At 45.1% G+C, this 16,787-nt stretch overlaps 1 long non-coding RNA gene across 1 annotated transcript in view; it reads left to right on the top strand.

Annotated features, from left to right (window-relative positions):
- LOC108445079 overlaps positions 1-3,879 on the top strand; it is a 20,791-nt gene extending 16,912 nt beyond the window's left edge. Inside the window, exon 2 of the long non-coding RNA XR_001859824.1 lies at positions 2,733-3,879. This is a non-coding gene — a long non-coding RNA (uncharacterized LOC108445079). The remainder of the gene's footprint in view (positions 1-2,732) is intronic.
- Positions 3,880-16,787: the final 12,908 nt, after the last annotated feature.

A 16,787-nucleotide genomic window follows, 5' to 3' on the forward strand; every position in this document is an offset into this window, starting at 1 on the left:
ACAGATTTCCCCACAGAGGGACACACACAGTCCCCTTGGGGGATGAGAGCTTGCCATTTACATCCTCTACAAGAGACCTGTTCTCCTTTGAACACAGACAGGCTGAGGTCTTGACTGTGTTTTGACAACATGGCATTTTTCTTGTTAGTCTGCCATGCCCTTTGTCTACCAGCCACATTCATACAGGCAGTGGACAGTAGCTGTAAGACATAAGCAGCATCGAGACTTTCATCTGCATGGTTGCCTTTAGTTATGTCCTACTCAGCCTCTCATGAAATGCTTTGGAGCACTTTTATGGAGTCTAAGTTTGCCAAAACATGGATGGTTATTAAAGTTATTTATTTGAAATAAGGCTTTTGTTTCCTTTTTGCTTCCCATGTCAGAATGTGCCTAAATGACCTTCCCTTCTCCATTACACACTTTTAATCTGACAACGGGGTGAAGGGCTTTGTGGTTCTGCTACATTAGTCTCATATCATCTGTGTGTGTGCAGAAACAAGGCACAGCAGGGCTATGGACAATTATGCATTTAAAAATCAAACAGCCTGGTAGGTGTTTTCCAAACCTTCAGTTCCTGCAGGAGGCACTGCCCACTAACAAGGTCTCCACAGTTCTTGGCCCAAGGCTCTGCAGACAGTCAGTGACAGGCCCAGGCCTGCAAAAATCCCCTTCCTCGGTGAAGGATAAGGCAGCCCCAGGGAATTTCTTATTCACAGGTTAGATGCATGAATTACCATGATAGTGACATTCTCTGATGGCCTTCAGCTGAGGGCCAAAGTCACCAGCCATGTTTCCAGTGCTCATTTGTGGCCATTTGTGGCATCTCCCTTTTCCCTGGAGGCTGAGTCCAGTGCTGGTCAGGGTGGCCTCACACCTCCTCCTGCCCAGCAGGCTCTGAGTGCCCAAAGCCAGGCAGGTGGCCTGGCAGGTCCTTGCAGGGTGTGACACATCCCAACAGCACCTGGCTCTACCAGCACCCATACTAACCCTTCCAACCCCCACAGACATGATTTGAAAGCCTCTTGCTGGTTTTGCTGGAAGTTTGATTTAACTTTTTGCCATGTTTCTCCCTGCAACACACCAAAGAACTCCTCTGTGAACAGTCAAGCTTGGCTCTATCTTATTTTTTCTCGCCTTTTGGAAAGAGAGAAAGGGCATCAGAAGCTGAAATTTTCACACCAGATCCATTGCTTATCTGCTCTATGTAACAGGCTGTTGGATATTGGATCAGCTCCTGATAATACATGAAGAGATTTCCCACCCCACATCTGAAAGGTTCTTGGGATGACTCATCTGCCTCCTTCTCAGGTGCTGTGAGTGCAGCTATAATATAAACCAGCTGTGTCCTAGTTTGGAAAAATATCCATCCGTGTTGTTGAGGAATAACTGTGACTGGAAATACCTTAAAATAGCTGAAGTAATCAATTTCATTTGTAGGCTGCAGCAAACTGCTGTTCCAGAATGGGCCGCACTTAGTGGGCACCACGTTATCCTGTGAACAGGATTTATTGCTATGGATATAAAAAACAGGGAAGCTGTTCTTAAAACATCTTCTTCCAAGGCATGTCTTTGCCTAAAACTATAGAAAATGCAAGATGTATTGGGCAGCACATCGGAAAGGTCCAAGGAAGGGAAACCAAGGAAGACTGAATCCAAAGTGCCATTAATGGTTGTTGGAAGTAAATCCCAGAGAAGGAAACTTTCGGTCTCTTTTCAGATGCGTCAAAGAAAGCTGGAGATATGAACAAGGCTCTATGTGCTCTTCCCTGCATTTTGGAAAGCAGGAACTCCTCCACCTGTCAATAGACTGAACTGTATCAGGGGGTGCACCCATCACCTGTGCCTCCTCCTGCCTGGTAACACACCACAGCACTGAAACAAAGCTGTTGGCCAAAGCTTCTCTGGGACATAGAGCCACCCAAATGTATGCAAGGTCAAAAAGCTGCTTGTTCACCTGCTGAATGCTCCTGAAGACTTTACAATCCTTTTGACAGGAGCTAAGCCTATGATGCTAGACAGGAGAGCTGTCCCATGTGCAGGACCACAGGTGACCCACCAGCATTCCTCTTAAGCCAACAAAAAGACTTCCAGTTATTTCAATACTTAATTCAACAATTTTCAAGTACCCTGATGAGAAAAACTTTTCTCACATTGTCCTAAAAATCTGAAAAGGATACTTGAAGTAAAAAGTCAAGCAATATTATGGAACCTGACAAGACATCATGAGTGCTGCTCGTTTTTTTCCTGGTAGCAGAAGTCATGTAAAGAGGGATATTTGCACTCTATATTCACAGGGTTGCTTCCATGTTTGCTGAAGACAAACTGATGTAAGCTTATTCCATCCCCACTCCTGAGACATGAAACAAATATTCAGAGACAGAGGGAACTTAAACAACCCTTGCTGTACATGTGCATAGAGATATTCTCTGGGGTTACTTGTAGGAGAAGCTTAACAAAGCCTGGTCCGAAGAGTCTGCCCATGGCCAAGCTAGTGAGGACTTTGTACAGCTCCCTACAGCATTTGAGCAGACGGGTGAAAAATTTCTGGAAATTCTGAGCCAGAGACTCTCGTCTCCCTCTCTCTCTGAGTCTGAAAAGTCAGTACTTCCTTCTAATTAATTGTGTCTGTATAAATTAATGAAGGTGGTATGGTAAGGGAAGTATTTTGTGAAAGAGATAAAGTGAGTCAACAGCAAAGAAGTGTTTTCAATGTAATCCTCTTTCATTTACAGATCCTACATCCATCCTATTGAGAGGGGCTTGAACCCCATGGACATGGAAAGCTTCACGACTGCTGCTCACCACTGACTGCTGGCAAAATTCCACCACAGCATTTTCCTATCAAGGAGAGATGCCTGACCCCACTACCAAGCCTGGGTCAGAAGGAAGAGTGAAACTGAAAACAGACCTTGTTTTTGCCCTTTGTGTAGCTTAGGACAGGTATAAATGAAACTCAGGTACTCAAGCTCCATCCAGGGCTCCCCACATCATTCAGCCCCACTCACACTGCAGCAGACCTTTCAGGGCACAGGAAATACAATTGGCATCACAGCATCTCTTTCTAACCAGTATCATTGGAAACAAGATTTACTATTGCTTTACTCCTTTGTCCTACCATAGATTTAAAAATAACACACTTTATTTGCCATAGGAGTGTAAAGGACAAAGATTTTTCATTTACATGAACATTTGGAGAGCTTTCAGAGCAAACACAAAATCCAATTTACTTCCAATTTTTCAGCTACCAAAAAAAAGCCCCCAAACCAAAATGAGATATACCAAGGGCTGGCAACTGATGAAAGGAATTACAGCAGTCCACAGTGTAAGCAAAACAAGAGGCACTGCTCACCTTGTTGATACAGAAATGACAGGCCAGACCAAGGCTTGCACTCAGACTTGCATCATACCCACACTTTAGGGATGAGAGCCAGTGCTCTGCTGTTTTAGGAGGTTAGAGATGCTCCTGGGCATCCTGCATCAGGCTGGGCAGTGGCTGCTGCACAAATCTTGTCCTCCTGGTAAGTAACTTGCGTGGACCAAAACAAAAGCATTTTCAGAGGGATTTGGTCTCATCAGTTTTCCTACCTGGTTCCATTTCAGATGATCTTGTGGCTTTGTCTACTCCTTTCTCTATTCCATTTTTGGGTACACATGATTTTTTTTCTATAATCTGTTGTCTGGTGCATTATTCTGAACTTCAGCCATGTAGATATCACATTTCCTTTTTCTAAACCTCCTGACACTGCTGACTGCTCCTGTTTGCACCTAATCCTGTAATTACATCAGAAATGTGTTGGTTCCTTGAACACACGTGGAAACTGTGTCATTCTCTGTGTGCCACTCACATAGCAATTAAAATTTTGCATTTTCCTCCAACCAGATTATGGTACTAATTTCTTTATGCATAAAGCACCTTTTTTATTGCTATTGTTTTTGTAGATGCCCTTTGCATATTAGGATCATTTTTTAATAACTGGACGAGAAAATTGTCGACCACCACAAAGATAGGAAAAGGCAGACAGAAAACTAGTAGAGATTAGGGGAGATTTGGAAGGTTTCCAGAGCAAAGCTGGGAATTTGATGACTCACAGAAGAGGTGACAAAGGTGAGTGGTGAAGAGGAAGGTTGTTTTTCCCTTAGGGCTGCCTTCCTGTGTTGACTTTGACATGCATACATGGGATGACTGAGCCCTGGCTGCTCACTGTGCCTCTCTGAAATGCAGTGGTGTGGCAGCAGCTGCCCTGCGGCTCTGCCTGACTGCCTGTGGGACAGACCCTGGGGCTGTGACTCCAGTTCTGAGTACACTGGGGAGCTGTATATGCGGTCATAAAGGCACCTCAGAGTCGTGGGTGGTAGGACGTGACAGTCCCTGGCCTTATAGTGTCCCCTGCTGCATTGTTGACACCTGTAGCACTGCAAAGTGGCCTGGTTTCCCCAGGTAGCCTCCAACAGGGTGACTTGCAGTGGGAGTGCCTGGGGTACCCCTCTGCAGGTGGAAGAGAGCTTCTCAGCTTGCAAACAATCCATGCATCCTTTGCAGGGAGTAAACCATGATGCTAAAATGCTGCCCAGCAAAAGTATTTTGCAGTAGGAGAGAGAAAATAAAGCGCCTTCAGAGAGAACCCAGCCAGATGGTGGCCATGGATATGCCCTGCATCAAAAAATAAGTTATTATGATCCTGACTTTCCCTCTTGACTCAAATTGTCTTTAATACACTGGCTGCAGTGTAACAATAAAAAAAATAATTTGAGAGTCATTAGCTGACTGATGGTTGTTGCTCTTCCTGCAATATCCTGAGGACCAGACCCACAGGACTCTGGGCCAGTGTGTGGGAGTCCAGCAGCCAAGAGATGCACTGGAAATCACACAGGTTTGCACCACGTCCTAGTGACATGCCAGACAGTGCAAATGCCAGAAACCCAGCACAGCTCCTGAGAGGGAAATAATCACTGCTCTCCCCAGGGAAGGGAGAAACAGCAACTGTAATTCGTGTAGAGCAAATTCACCTTATCATCAGTTGTCACAGGAGAGTCCCTAGGCACTGTTGACAAAAATGTAGCTGGAGAGAGGCAGCTTATGTCAAAAAGTCCAGCAAGAGCAATCAAATGAGCTGAGGGCATGCTTGTGATGTGGCAGGCAGAGGATTGAAGGCTTTGCTTATTTGAGCTGACGAGCTTGGCTGGTGGCTCACAGGGCCACTTTGAAAGGCACCTCTGCCTCTGCTGCGATGAGTGTTTGACAAGTTTGTAGCACAAGGACTCTAGTAACAAGCTAGAAGTTAATTTAATTTGTTCACTGGTGATGGGTACATGGGTTTCCTGTGCTTTTACTTGGGTTTGCATGCAGCCATAAGGAGATTTACAAGCTGTGAACATCTGCAGTTTGGAATTACTTTTACAGCTACAGGAGGCGTTTCAGATTAACGTTACCTGCAACTTGTAAGATTAAGAATTTTCTGCTCCCATATCTTCCTGGAGTTTAAGAAGGGAAGTGGGCAGCAGAGTGGAAGAAGTGCTCCTTTCCTGGACTGTAAGCATTCCCACACATACTGCTCTCCATCCTGAGCAATCCGACCACCTTTGGGGAAACTTTTATGTCACCCCTGAAGCTGAGGGATCTCCAAAGCTCACTGAAGCCTGTATGTCTCCAAAAACTTTGTACCTTATGTTCTCTTAGTGATCTAAGGACAACCTCACCTCAAATTAAGTCCACCCACCTGCTCCTGGGATGGATGATGTTGATTTTCCCTGGCTTCTATAACCATGTGGAGAAATATCCACAGGCCTACTGCAGATGGGGAGATGGTGGCTAAGTTTGCCTCAGAATGAAGTGGTAAATTTGGCCTGAGTATCTCTCTGGGAGCAGAGAGGCAGCCCCTCAGGTTGCTATCTTTTCTTTCTTTGTAATAGCTTTTGGCCTGGTAACATGAGCTAGCTCTGAGACATTGTGCTGGGAAAATTGATAACAATGTCATCTCTTCTTCTGAGCTGCTGCTGGAATTGTTCAGTGGTTGAAATAAGTCCTTTGATTATTGTTTCCTATTGTTTGGCCGGTTTGATAAGGTATTTTGAAGTCAGTGGAGTAAACCAACTCATACAAACTAATGGTGAAGCTTGCTATTGTTCTGGGATGATTTGCACCATGATAATTTCTGAGGCATTTGGATGCAATGTTTAATTAATTCTGGTGAATGATTTAAACTCCAGTCAATTGCTGCTAACCTGAGATAAGGCTATTTGTATAATTTCAGTATAATCATCTTCTCCCCTGCATTAATTAACACATGACAGCATTACACTGACAGCTTCTTAACACTTCTCTAACATTTCTTCCAAATCTCTCTCTCCCACTTCCCTCTGGACAAAATGTCAATAAACCCCCCAAGTACTCTTTTTGAAAGCTCTTCATGTTTTAGTGCTGTGTTTTGCTCTGCGTGCAATGATACAGGCTCATACCAAGGCCAGTTGGTCCCTGTCTGGCTGAAAGACTGATGAAGAAGCCATGGGGTCTCATTAGCCTACGAATTCATCCTGAGATCCAGAAGCCACAAATACTGCTAATAGTGACAGGACTTGGGAGATGTGAAGAACCTAGGGCAAGGCACCCACTGGGATGAGGAATTGCACAGGACAATTAGGCAATTGACTTTTTTGGGTAGTATTGAAGTGGTCCATGCTCTGCTGCTGTAAGGACACCACGTGTTTCATAGTGCTGGAAAACATTTTTCAGCCTGTGGGTTTGTTTCTCATCATCTTTGTGTCTGCCTCTAAATTTTAGCAATAACCTTTTCATGATTTATCATAAGTATTACTGCACTTCCCAATCATCTCTGCAGCTGTCCATCTGAATTCCTACAGGTATTTTCTCTAACATTTTCAGCAAAGGCTTCTGTGTTCTGTACAACACAGAGACCCACCTTCACCTCACCAGGGAATGACACTGGGTCCTCTTGACCTCATCACACCAAACCTCAGATGTCCAAGTTAGACCATGTTCCCTCTTACAGTCTTGGAGACCCCCCATGGATAGTTATTTCACCAGATTTGCCTCCTGCTGCTTTAGGTGCTTGTAACCAATGTTAATCCAGGAAGAATCTGATGTCCAAAATATATCCACAGGTTTAACTACTTGGTTTTTTAGCTTGTTCTCCCCCATATAATCATTAATTCACCACTGCAGCTTACACAAACAGCTCTCCAGAAATGACCCTTCTTATCCCCTGCCACAAAAACAGAACCTGTCCTTAAATCATAATTCTGGCACCACAAAAATCTCTGCAGTGTGATTTCAAAGTGGTAGATGCAGGCTTTGGAAAGAATAAGTTGCTCACAATTCACTGCTCAGAAATGTCTCACAATTGGCTGCTGTGGCTTTGAACTGAGTCACAACAGCATGCTTGTGCCTGAAAGGAACAGCAGCTTCCCGAGCCTGGGCTGTGCAGAGGTTGTTCCCCCACCACCCCTTCACCCCTCAGTCCTCCCTCCGGCTGGCACACAATTTTCTGAGTCACTGGCGCTTGTGCATCTTGCCCTTGCACAGTGATTATCATTTCTCAAATCATCAGTAGTCCTTCCTCTCCTGCTGCCTCTCTGTCTTAAAATAGCCAATAGAGCTCTGCACCCTGCGGAGAGGATGACTTTGCTCTTAAACTATCTCCGTGGCATGCAGGTAAAGAAACACAGTAACAAGTGTCTAACCAGGGCTTCTCACAAAAGCCTTTTCAGCTAACTGCATTTCTTTTATATTGCAGTGTGGAGGGAAGTGTGCTCTCCTTTGATATACATCAAGCTTTGACTAACTTGGTTAAGAACAACCACAATGCTCTGGCCTTACCATCTCCTGGTCAATGGCTTGGACTGATCCTTTCACTGATCTTACCTCCTGAGTCACCAGGTACCCAGTTTCTGCAAAAATTAAGTACCAGTTGAAATTAGCTGCTTAAGTCTTGTCTAATCTTGCGCAGAAAAACACTAACAAGAAGAGTTAAAAGACTAAAAGATTTCAATCTTGTGCCTGGAAGTACAAATTCCACAAGGCAGAAAGGTTTGACTAGCTATTCCCCAAGCATCACTTCACAGAACAGCATTTCTGTTTAACCCAACTCACCCATATTTTTGAATGCAACACACTACAGCATTTTTTCCCTTGGACTAGGGTTCCTAAAATGCTAATACCTTTTAGCTGCAGGTCCCTTTGCAAGGCATCTCACTGGTGAATTAAATTCTCACCGCTTTATGTTCCTGCAGGCTAGCAAATGTATTTGGAGTGCTTGAACATTAATTGTCAAAAATATTTTCACAGGGCTCTACAAACTAAATTCATTAGAATATCCTCAGTATTCAGTGTGAAAAAAGTGGTCTGTAACAGAGATCCACCCTTGCAAAGCTGTTGCGGAAAAAGAAATAGACATGTATAAAGAATGTTTCTGATAGAGGAAAAAATAACTAAGTAGGAGAATATCTGGGAAGTACAGCTTTGTTATTGAAACACTGGGCTGGGAGATAGATGTCCACATTGTATTTCCAGCCTGCCACAGATTTCCCATACGACTGCGGACAAACTGCTTGCAGATTATTTCTGAAACACGCCTGCAGTTTTTGGGTGACACTTTCTGAAGACTGATGCTTCCTCTTGGCTTCAGCAGCACCAATGCTGCCTTTAATCCTGAAAACGCGAGGCCAAGGCTATAATAGCTTTGCCTGTACTGCTCTGAAAGATCAGCCTCCAGAGTGGGCTCTGGCACCGCATGCCCAGCCTCCTGCCCACCGCAGCCCTCGTGTCCAAGCCCAGGCTGCTGGCTCACAGCCTGCCCAGGCAGCTCTGCCAGCAGGGCTTAGACATTCTCCTGCTCTGGCTGGCTGCCCCTGCCAGAGCAGATCTGTTGGGTTTACTTCATGTTTAACTAGCCTGATCTGCCTGTCACTGCTGAGTGCCAAGGCTCAGAGCTGCAGCGCAGCATCTCCCCAGCTCATACATGGGCAGCAGCAGGGAGGCCTACATGGCTGTTTTGTAAGGGAAGGACTGAAAAGTGCTAATTCTAAGAAGCCATTCTACTGCAAGCTTGGATCATATTAAGCAGTTAAAAACAAACAGTCATTGGTATCCTAGAATCATTAAATCTGGAAAAGCCTTCTAATACCATCGAATCCAACTACTAACCCAGCATTGCCAAGTCCACCATCAAACCATGTCCCTAAACACCACATCTACATTTACTTTGAACACTTCCAGGGATGGTGATTATGCTACTTCCCTGGGCAGTCTGTTCCAATGCTTGACCCCTCTTTGAGTGAAGAAATTTTTCCTAATATCCCATCTTAACCACTCCTGGTACAAATTAAAGCCTTTTCCTCTTGTCCAGTTACTTTTTGCCTGGGAGAATAGGCTGACCCCCACCTGGCTACAACTTCCTTTCAGGTAGTTATAGAGAGTGATAAGGTCTTCCCTGAGCCTTCTTTTCTCCAGATAAAACACCCCCAAGCTCCCTCAGGTGCTCCTCATCAGACTTGTGCTCCAGACACTTCCTGAGCTCTGTTGCCTTTCTCTTTTTATACTCCAGCACCTCAACATCTTTCCACAGAACATTCAAATTTAAAGAGAGTTTCCAGCCTCAGTCTGTGTCTTGGTTCCCTCCGTGGTACAAGGGGGTTGGTCTCACTAATTAACTTGCAGGCTGTGACAACAAGTACTTGTGTTTGTGAAGTACCCAAACACCAAAGAATTCCAGAGATGTGCCCAGGAGAAAGTGAATAATGCTGTATTCAGAACAGGGTTTAAAGATGGGCATTAAATAAGACATGGGACCCTTCCACAGCAGTAAGGATAGAAGAGATTATTGGCTAACTGCTCACTAATTGAGCATCATCCTTTCTGGGTACTAAATGAGGTGGGGGACTAGGGGAAACAATGTGTGCAACTATAATCTGTCTTCAAATGCATATGCATGGAGAGGCCTGAATTAACTCTGCTCAATCACTATTCGTGCTGACATTTCCTTAGTTTTGACAACATTTATAATATACTTTTCCCTCATCCAGTCTTGCACTTCACAGCATTATTTGGCCAAAGGAAATGGAAACAGAAGGGAGATAGCAAACGCTTCCTTCTATTCTCAAAGAGCAATTCTCTTCCACTCTACATTGGTGGGAAATACAGATCTCACAACATATGAGAATGGGGCCCTTGGCATCAACATTGGGAAGCCAAAAACTGGGGTCTTCCAGAATCACAGTTCATAATTTGTGTTGGAACCTGACTGTGCCTTTGTTTTCCTATTTACACAATAACAATGCAGATTCAATTTTCCTGAGGGATTTTCAAGGCCTCACCAATGTTTAGTGGCACCATTCATAAAGAACATGGCAATAGCAGGTTTGCTGTTTGCAGCAGAGCACCTGATTTCTTAGTCCTCAGACAGTAGTAATTACCACTGATTGCCTGGTCACATTACCTGGCAGAGTATGAAAGGGCAGAACAAACCATAGTGAGAGGATCTGGTTTTGCTACAAGTAGGAAAATCCCCCTTAGACAACACTCTTACATGCTGCCATTGACCACGGACAAGGAAAAAAAATAATGCACTGGTGTCAGATATTTATATATCACAGCTTAATAATACCCTCCAGGAAGAGCAGGAGAGAAAAGAAGTGAGAAGGCAACAACCTAAGACAGGAGGAGATCATTTATAAGATATGGGCAGTTCATATATCTGTAGGAATGAATAGAGCCAGTCGAATGGTGCCTGTGACACAGCACAATAGTCCATTGTCTCGGTGTCAATAAATCAGCCTCTCAGCCTGTGCTTTGAGAGCCAGATGTTCATTATTAAACACTGTTCTGTGCTCCCTCTTGCGTTTCCTCGCCAGCCTTGTTCCACACTGTGCACAGGAGAATGCTGCTCCTCCTGCCTGGATGAAGCTGTGGTGGTGACCAATCCTGGAAGGGCACTTTAGGTGCCCCTGTCCCACTGTGGTTGTTTCAGTTCCACACAGCATCACATTGCTCTGCATTAAATTCTGGCTCCCACCAGTGCCCATCACAGTGCACCAAACCCTCTCAGTGCGCACGTGTGCTGCTAGGACAGAGCTCTGCTTCCCCATTTACTTTGTGGAGCAGGTTTGTGTGCAAGGTGTTGATAGTGGGGAGGCTACAGGAGTGGCTTCTGTGAGAAGCTGCCAGAAGCTTCTCCCATGTCTGACAGAGCCAATGCCAGCCAGCTCCAAGGCAGATGGAGGAGAGAGAGAAAATCAGGAGTGAAGTAAGCCCATCAAGAAAGGTGGGATGGGAGAAAGGTGTTTTAAGATTTAGTTTTTATTTCTTATTATCCTACTCTGATATAATTGATAATATATTAATTTTTCTCAAGTTGAGTCTGTTTTGCCCATGACATGAATGGGTAAGTGATCCTTCCCTGTCCTTATCTTGACCCGTGAGCTTTCTGTTAGGATTTCTCTCCCCCATCCAGTTGAAGAGACGGAGTGATAAAGTGGCTTTGGCGGGCACTTGGCATCCAACGAGGGTCAACCCACAATGTCTTATCAGACAAGTCTGCACAGCGAGGAGGTATGGGTTCTTGCCTCAATCTATAGGATCTCCTTCTAGACAGCAGCAGGATCACCTTGGCTTCCAGGTCTCTCTTTAGGGGAATCTCCCATTGAGAGCCATACTCTGATAAGCACAGGAAGGTTATGAATTTCTTTACAAGAAGTTTTATAATTTTAAAGCACTTTCCTGCTTGAGTGCTGTGCAGCATCATAAAGGTGTAAATGGCTTGATGAGCTACCAAACATGCAAAATGATGCAAAGCCAGCAAGAGATTTTCCCCAAGTGCAGGCTATGCTCTCCACTACCTGCCTGCAAAACAGCTGTAGCATATAAGGTGGGTAAAGGTATCTTTATCTGCATCTGGGCCTAGCAGGTAGAGTTTGGATCTAAACTTCCCAGAGATCACTGTTGGCTGAAGCAGATGTAGTGCTGTTTGAGAAGCTGGGCTGTTGATCGTGGACAGCTTTTAAGATTTCCCTTCCCCTGGGAAGGGCATTAGGCACCATGATCCTTCCCCGTTTAAGGTTGCTACGGTTAAAAATGTCCCTAAGAATCCTTCCCTGAACCAGCTTAATCTGGGATATAAAAATGGTAAATCCAAGCAGTTTTAGGCACACATTATCTTCAGTGTTTTACTCAGCTTGGGCAATGAGCAGAGAACATTTCATTTGTCTTGGCTCCAAGTCAGCTTCTTCCTCTGCTGGCAGAGGGAAGGTGGTGTGTGCATTACAAGACACGATGTAAAACTCTGATTAGAAGAACCACGACTGATAACCAAGAGGACAGCAATAGCTTTCTGAGTAAGTACCTGTCTCAAATACTGACTACCTGCCCCTATAGAAGGCAAATATTTTGTCAGTGCCCTCTGTGGGACAGAGCTGGAGGGTGACAAGACAAGACAAGAAAACCCTTGAAAGATCCTGCAATCATACCTGTGCCCAGGTACTGTATGGCAGTACCTTCAACTGCTCCTAATAGATGGCTTTTGCTCAAAATATCCTGTGCTGGGGAGGAGGCAGCCTCCCCAAGCAATCTGCTGCAGTGTTCCTCTAGCCTTCTGTTGAAAATTCAGGCAAGGATGTCAGATGTGCATTATCCCATCCCCAGAGACTGGCTTTTCCTCCTCACCTTTGCAGCTCACTCTCTGGCATAGTTCATGTCTGCTCAGTGGCTTGCTGGACTTGAAAGTTTCTTGTTCAGTGACCTACCTCTTGCTAAGAAATAAATTACTCTTTTCCTCTGACCCCTTGATTCTTCCTTCCTCTTGATTCTTCCTTCCTGCTGTCATGGGGCAGCAGGGCTAGTTTCTGGTGAGATCACTTGTGTGGGAGAAATTCTGTCTGTGCTCCCAGATACTCAAGCACTTTGCAGACCTGCCAGACTCTTACTACATGATGCTTTACAAAAAAGGAGTGCACAGAGGAAAAATTAAAGCCCCAAAAGAAGGGGCATGAGCCAGTGGCAGGCATATTCCTCTCCTTGCTAAGTCCCCACACCAAATAAGAGCCAAAATTCTCATGTAGGCAGTGCTTGGCTGAAGGTGACCATTAATAGAATGAAGTCTGGCCATGCAGAGCATCTGTGGCAGCATATGAAAAACTGAGATTTACCAAGCAAGAGAAACAGAAAACAAATATCGTGCTGCAGATAAGGACAGACTGAAACAAAATACTGTCTGGGTGCAGAGATTAGAAGCTCTGAAAATCTGATATTATTAAAGGAAGATGTTGCATTTGGGAGTAACTGTTCTCATTTAAAAGATTAATAATTTAAAAAGCATTGGTTATAATATATGGCAGGGAATACATCCATCCTCCTAATGATAACAAGACAGATGATCTTCCCAAAATTCATGCCACTTTTGGCTATAACTGAGGAGGAACTGGGGATTGCTCCAGAGCATATGGACCAAGGATTTGCTCCAATGCACATCCTCTTGTGAACATGCCACAGGCTATGATTAAGTGTCTAAAAGCATTTGTGAACAGAAAAATGATATGTGTCTGATGTGGCTGTGTCCTACTGCTTCTGCTTTGAAAAAGGATTTGCAAAGTAATCCCAGTGTTTGTAATGCTTCCCACTGTCTGCATGCAACACATCACTTACATTTCCATCTCTTTGGAATCCTCATTTGTTCAAAGGCAAATGTGTGGGTCTGTGAGAGTTTCCTTCCTTGTGTTTAATGGCATTTTTCATGGTACAGCATAACACCCGGATTAATTTGAAAGCAGTCACAGAGAGACATTCCAGGGATCCCATGCAGAAAGGTCTCTTACCTAGAACAAACTGGAAAGCAGCTGTCCCAAATCCAGGCCTTGATCTGGGTTCACATCCCACCTGCCTAGCACGTAGTCCTAGAAGTGAGAGCAAAGCCTAGCCACTATTACAGGGCTGAGAAAGAAAAGAGAGGAAAAACAACAAATTAGCCAAATGAAACAGGAAAGCATTTTTTAATGCTTTTAGGAGCAGCACCACAGAGCCAATACCAGCTCTGAACTAAACCTCTCACTCCTTCTGGAACTCAGAGCAGAACAGCGTGGCTGCCAAGCTACCAGGCCTCTCTCCAAGGCATTGCCAGGCTTTGGATACCTCAAGCCCTCTCAGCAGCTCAATTTTCCCTGGACAGGCTGATCCTCCAGCTGCCCTAGTGCTGTGCTCCAAGATCACTTCCATATTGTACAGACTAAGCTTACCTTTAATTCTTCTTTGGAAACTGTTCTGCATATTTCCAGAGTCCTCTTTGAGTGTGAAACCTCTCCAAATCCTACACCTGGCAGGGTAATGCTGCCCCTCCCCATCAAAGTTCATGAACTGTGCTTCATACACTCCAGTCTTTTGGCATTTCCTATAGAAACTGGTCCCTTTGGGCCTATTTTTGTTGACACTTGCCTCTCTGCTTCTCACCTGCTGCTGAGTAGACACAGACACACACACTGCAGGTTTAGCAAGCCCAGAGAAAGCAAGGACTGACCATGTCCCCAGCTGTGCTGCTGTATGCCCTGGGCTTGAGGTGGTGATCAGGGAATCACAGAATGGTTTGCATTGGAAAGGACCTTACAGATCATCTAGTTGCAACCCTTCTGCCATGGACAGGGAGGACATCCACTAGATCAGGCTCCTCAGTGCTCCATCTAACCTGGCCTTGAAGACTTCAGGGATGCTAGAAGGAAGCAGGAAGCTGGCTGCTCATACCCAACCCCATGCTCTTCCTTAGGGCTTGCCAGAGGCACAGGGCTGGGACAGCTGAAGAGTTTCAGCCCTGGATGTGTGAGGTTTTGCAGGTGGAGGCACTGGGAGAGGAGAGGCCACTCCTGGCTAGCCCACGTTGGGGTGAGTAACTGGGAAAGGCCTGTCTGCCCTAGCAGGTGAAGTGTGGCACCTGGGAAATGTGCCTGAGTGTGAGGAGGTGATTTTCCTGAGCATTGTGCCAACAGTGTGCCTCATAGCAAAGCCTGCAGACTCTGCTTTGCAGCACAGTGGGGAAAAACAGCAGAAGCTTGTGGTGAATCTGTTAAGAGCTGGGAAACACTGGTCTGTGTGCATTCAGTTAGCCAACGGTCAAGAAAATTTCTCTGAGGAAAGCAATTTTTCCCTGCTTTCTTGTCTTTCACTCCCCTGACTGTCTTTGCCTGTGTCCTGGGGACTGAGAAGCCCACTGGATGTTGTTCAGGGGTATAAATTACTCTTATCTTCAAAAAATGACTTTTCACAACTATCTTTAGACCTGTCCCTGCCAGAAACAAAGCCAGAGACATCTCCCAGCACTGGGTAAAAGAGTCCCTTTCACATCTTGAAGGCAGTGTGGCTCCAGACAATACTGAATAATGTAGAAAAATTTGATCTCCAGAGGCTGGCACATGCAAAAATGAACTATATATGTGCAAATAATCACAGAAACAACCCACAGGCATAAAGATGGAAGGGAAACACCACTAAATATCTAAGCACAGGTTTTTGCAGTTTCCCTCTCAGGCAATGAGATAGTGAGAATTTCTCATCAGGCAGTCCAGAGATTTTCTCTCTTTGAAACTACTTGCAAGGTGTTGCAAGAGCAGACACTTTGCTGGAACAAGGTATGACAGAGATATTTCACATTAAAAGGTCCATTGTAAAACTAACATCCCCACTTTGGAAGTGGTAAGGAACTTTTTGAGAGCCCTCATGAATGTGCTTCTGCCTTCTGGCAGAATAAAAATATAAATAAAAATATTGGTGTTGCACTGGTGGCAGACAAACGGCAAATTCAAAACCTAAAAGCTCAGACAAGAAATTTGGAAGCAAAGCTGGGTTTTGTAATGACACCTCTTTGTTGAACTACACTGGTAACCGTATGGACAATCTACACCGCAGCCCACGTCCATGGCTGGCTGCTGGAGCACTGACAGGAGCTGTTCTTGTAGCCTGAGACCACTTGAGAAGATGACTATGCAAAGGAAGCACAGGTCCAAGGGCAGAGTCCTGAGGGCCCAGAGCCTTCAGGCACAGTTCCAGGTGCTGGCACAGAGCAGTTACCTGGGACAAATCAGGCTCTGCCATCTGCCACAGAGAGCTGCAGAGCTGAGCTGGAGGACAAGAGAGGAAGAGTCCAGAAGGACTTTCTTCTGCAGGCCCCAGGGAGCTCACATAAGCTGCAGAAATCATTTGAAGCTTTTTTTTTTTCAGGTGTTTGAAAAAGAGAATTTTTGAAGAACAGAATTTTAGAGGGTCACAGGAAAACAAGGAAAAATCATTGGAAGAAGCCCCTTGGAGTTACACTCCTCAGAAAAAGCTCATCAAGGGGATGAAACATCCATTAGGGTCAGTGCCCCCTAGAAACAGGATGACAGCACCCACTTGCCTCAGAACAAACGTTTCAGGGCAGCTGCAGGTTTAAACTTGTGCTCTGTTGCAAAGATGTACTTGCTGCTCTCACAGCCATCCTTTTTAGGGGAAACTCAGTTTCTACAGACATAATGATCCTTCTTTTGCTGAAAGGTTAGAACAGTTCCCAAGCACAGTGAGCTCTGCCAGCAAGATGACTTGTCTGCAACCCGAGGTATGTCTGCATGCAGGCTTCTGTTATTAAAAAGGAAAACCAAAGCCCTACCAATGCTGTGATATGGCCAGACATTTCTGGAGCTGATCTGTTCTGATATGAGCACAGCAGCCTTGCTCAGAGCAAGGTTACAGCCAGGTTTTGGGTTGGTGCAGTTGCTGTGCAAGAGGAGGCTCTGTATGAACCAAGGGCTGAGTGGTGGTAGCA

Source organism: Corvus brachyrhynchos, unplaced genomic scaffold (genome assembly GCF_000691975.1).
Source record: "Corvus brachyrhynchos isolate BGI_N302 unplaced genomic scaffold, ASM69197v1 scaffold80, whole genome shotgun sequence".
NCBI classification, from domain to species: domain Eukaryota; kingdom Metazoa; phylum Chordata; class Aves; order Passeriformes; family Corvidae; genus Corvus; species Corvus brachyrhynchos.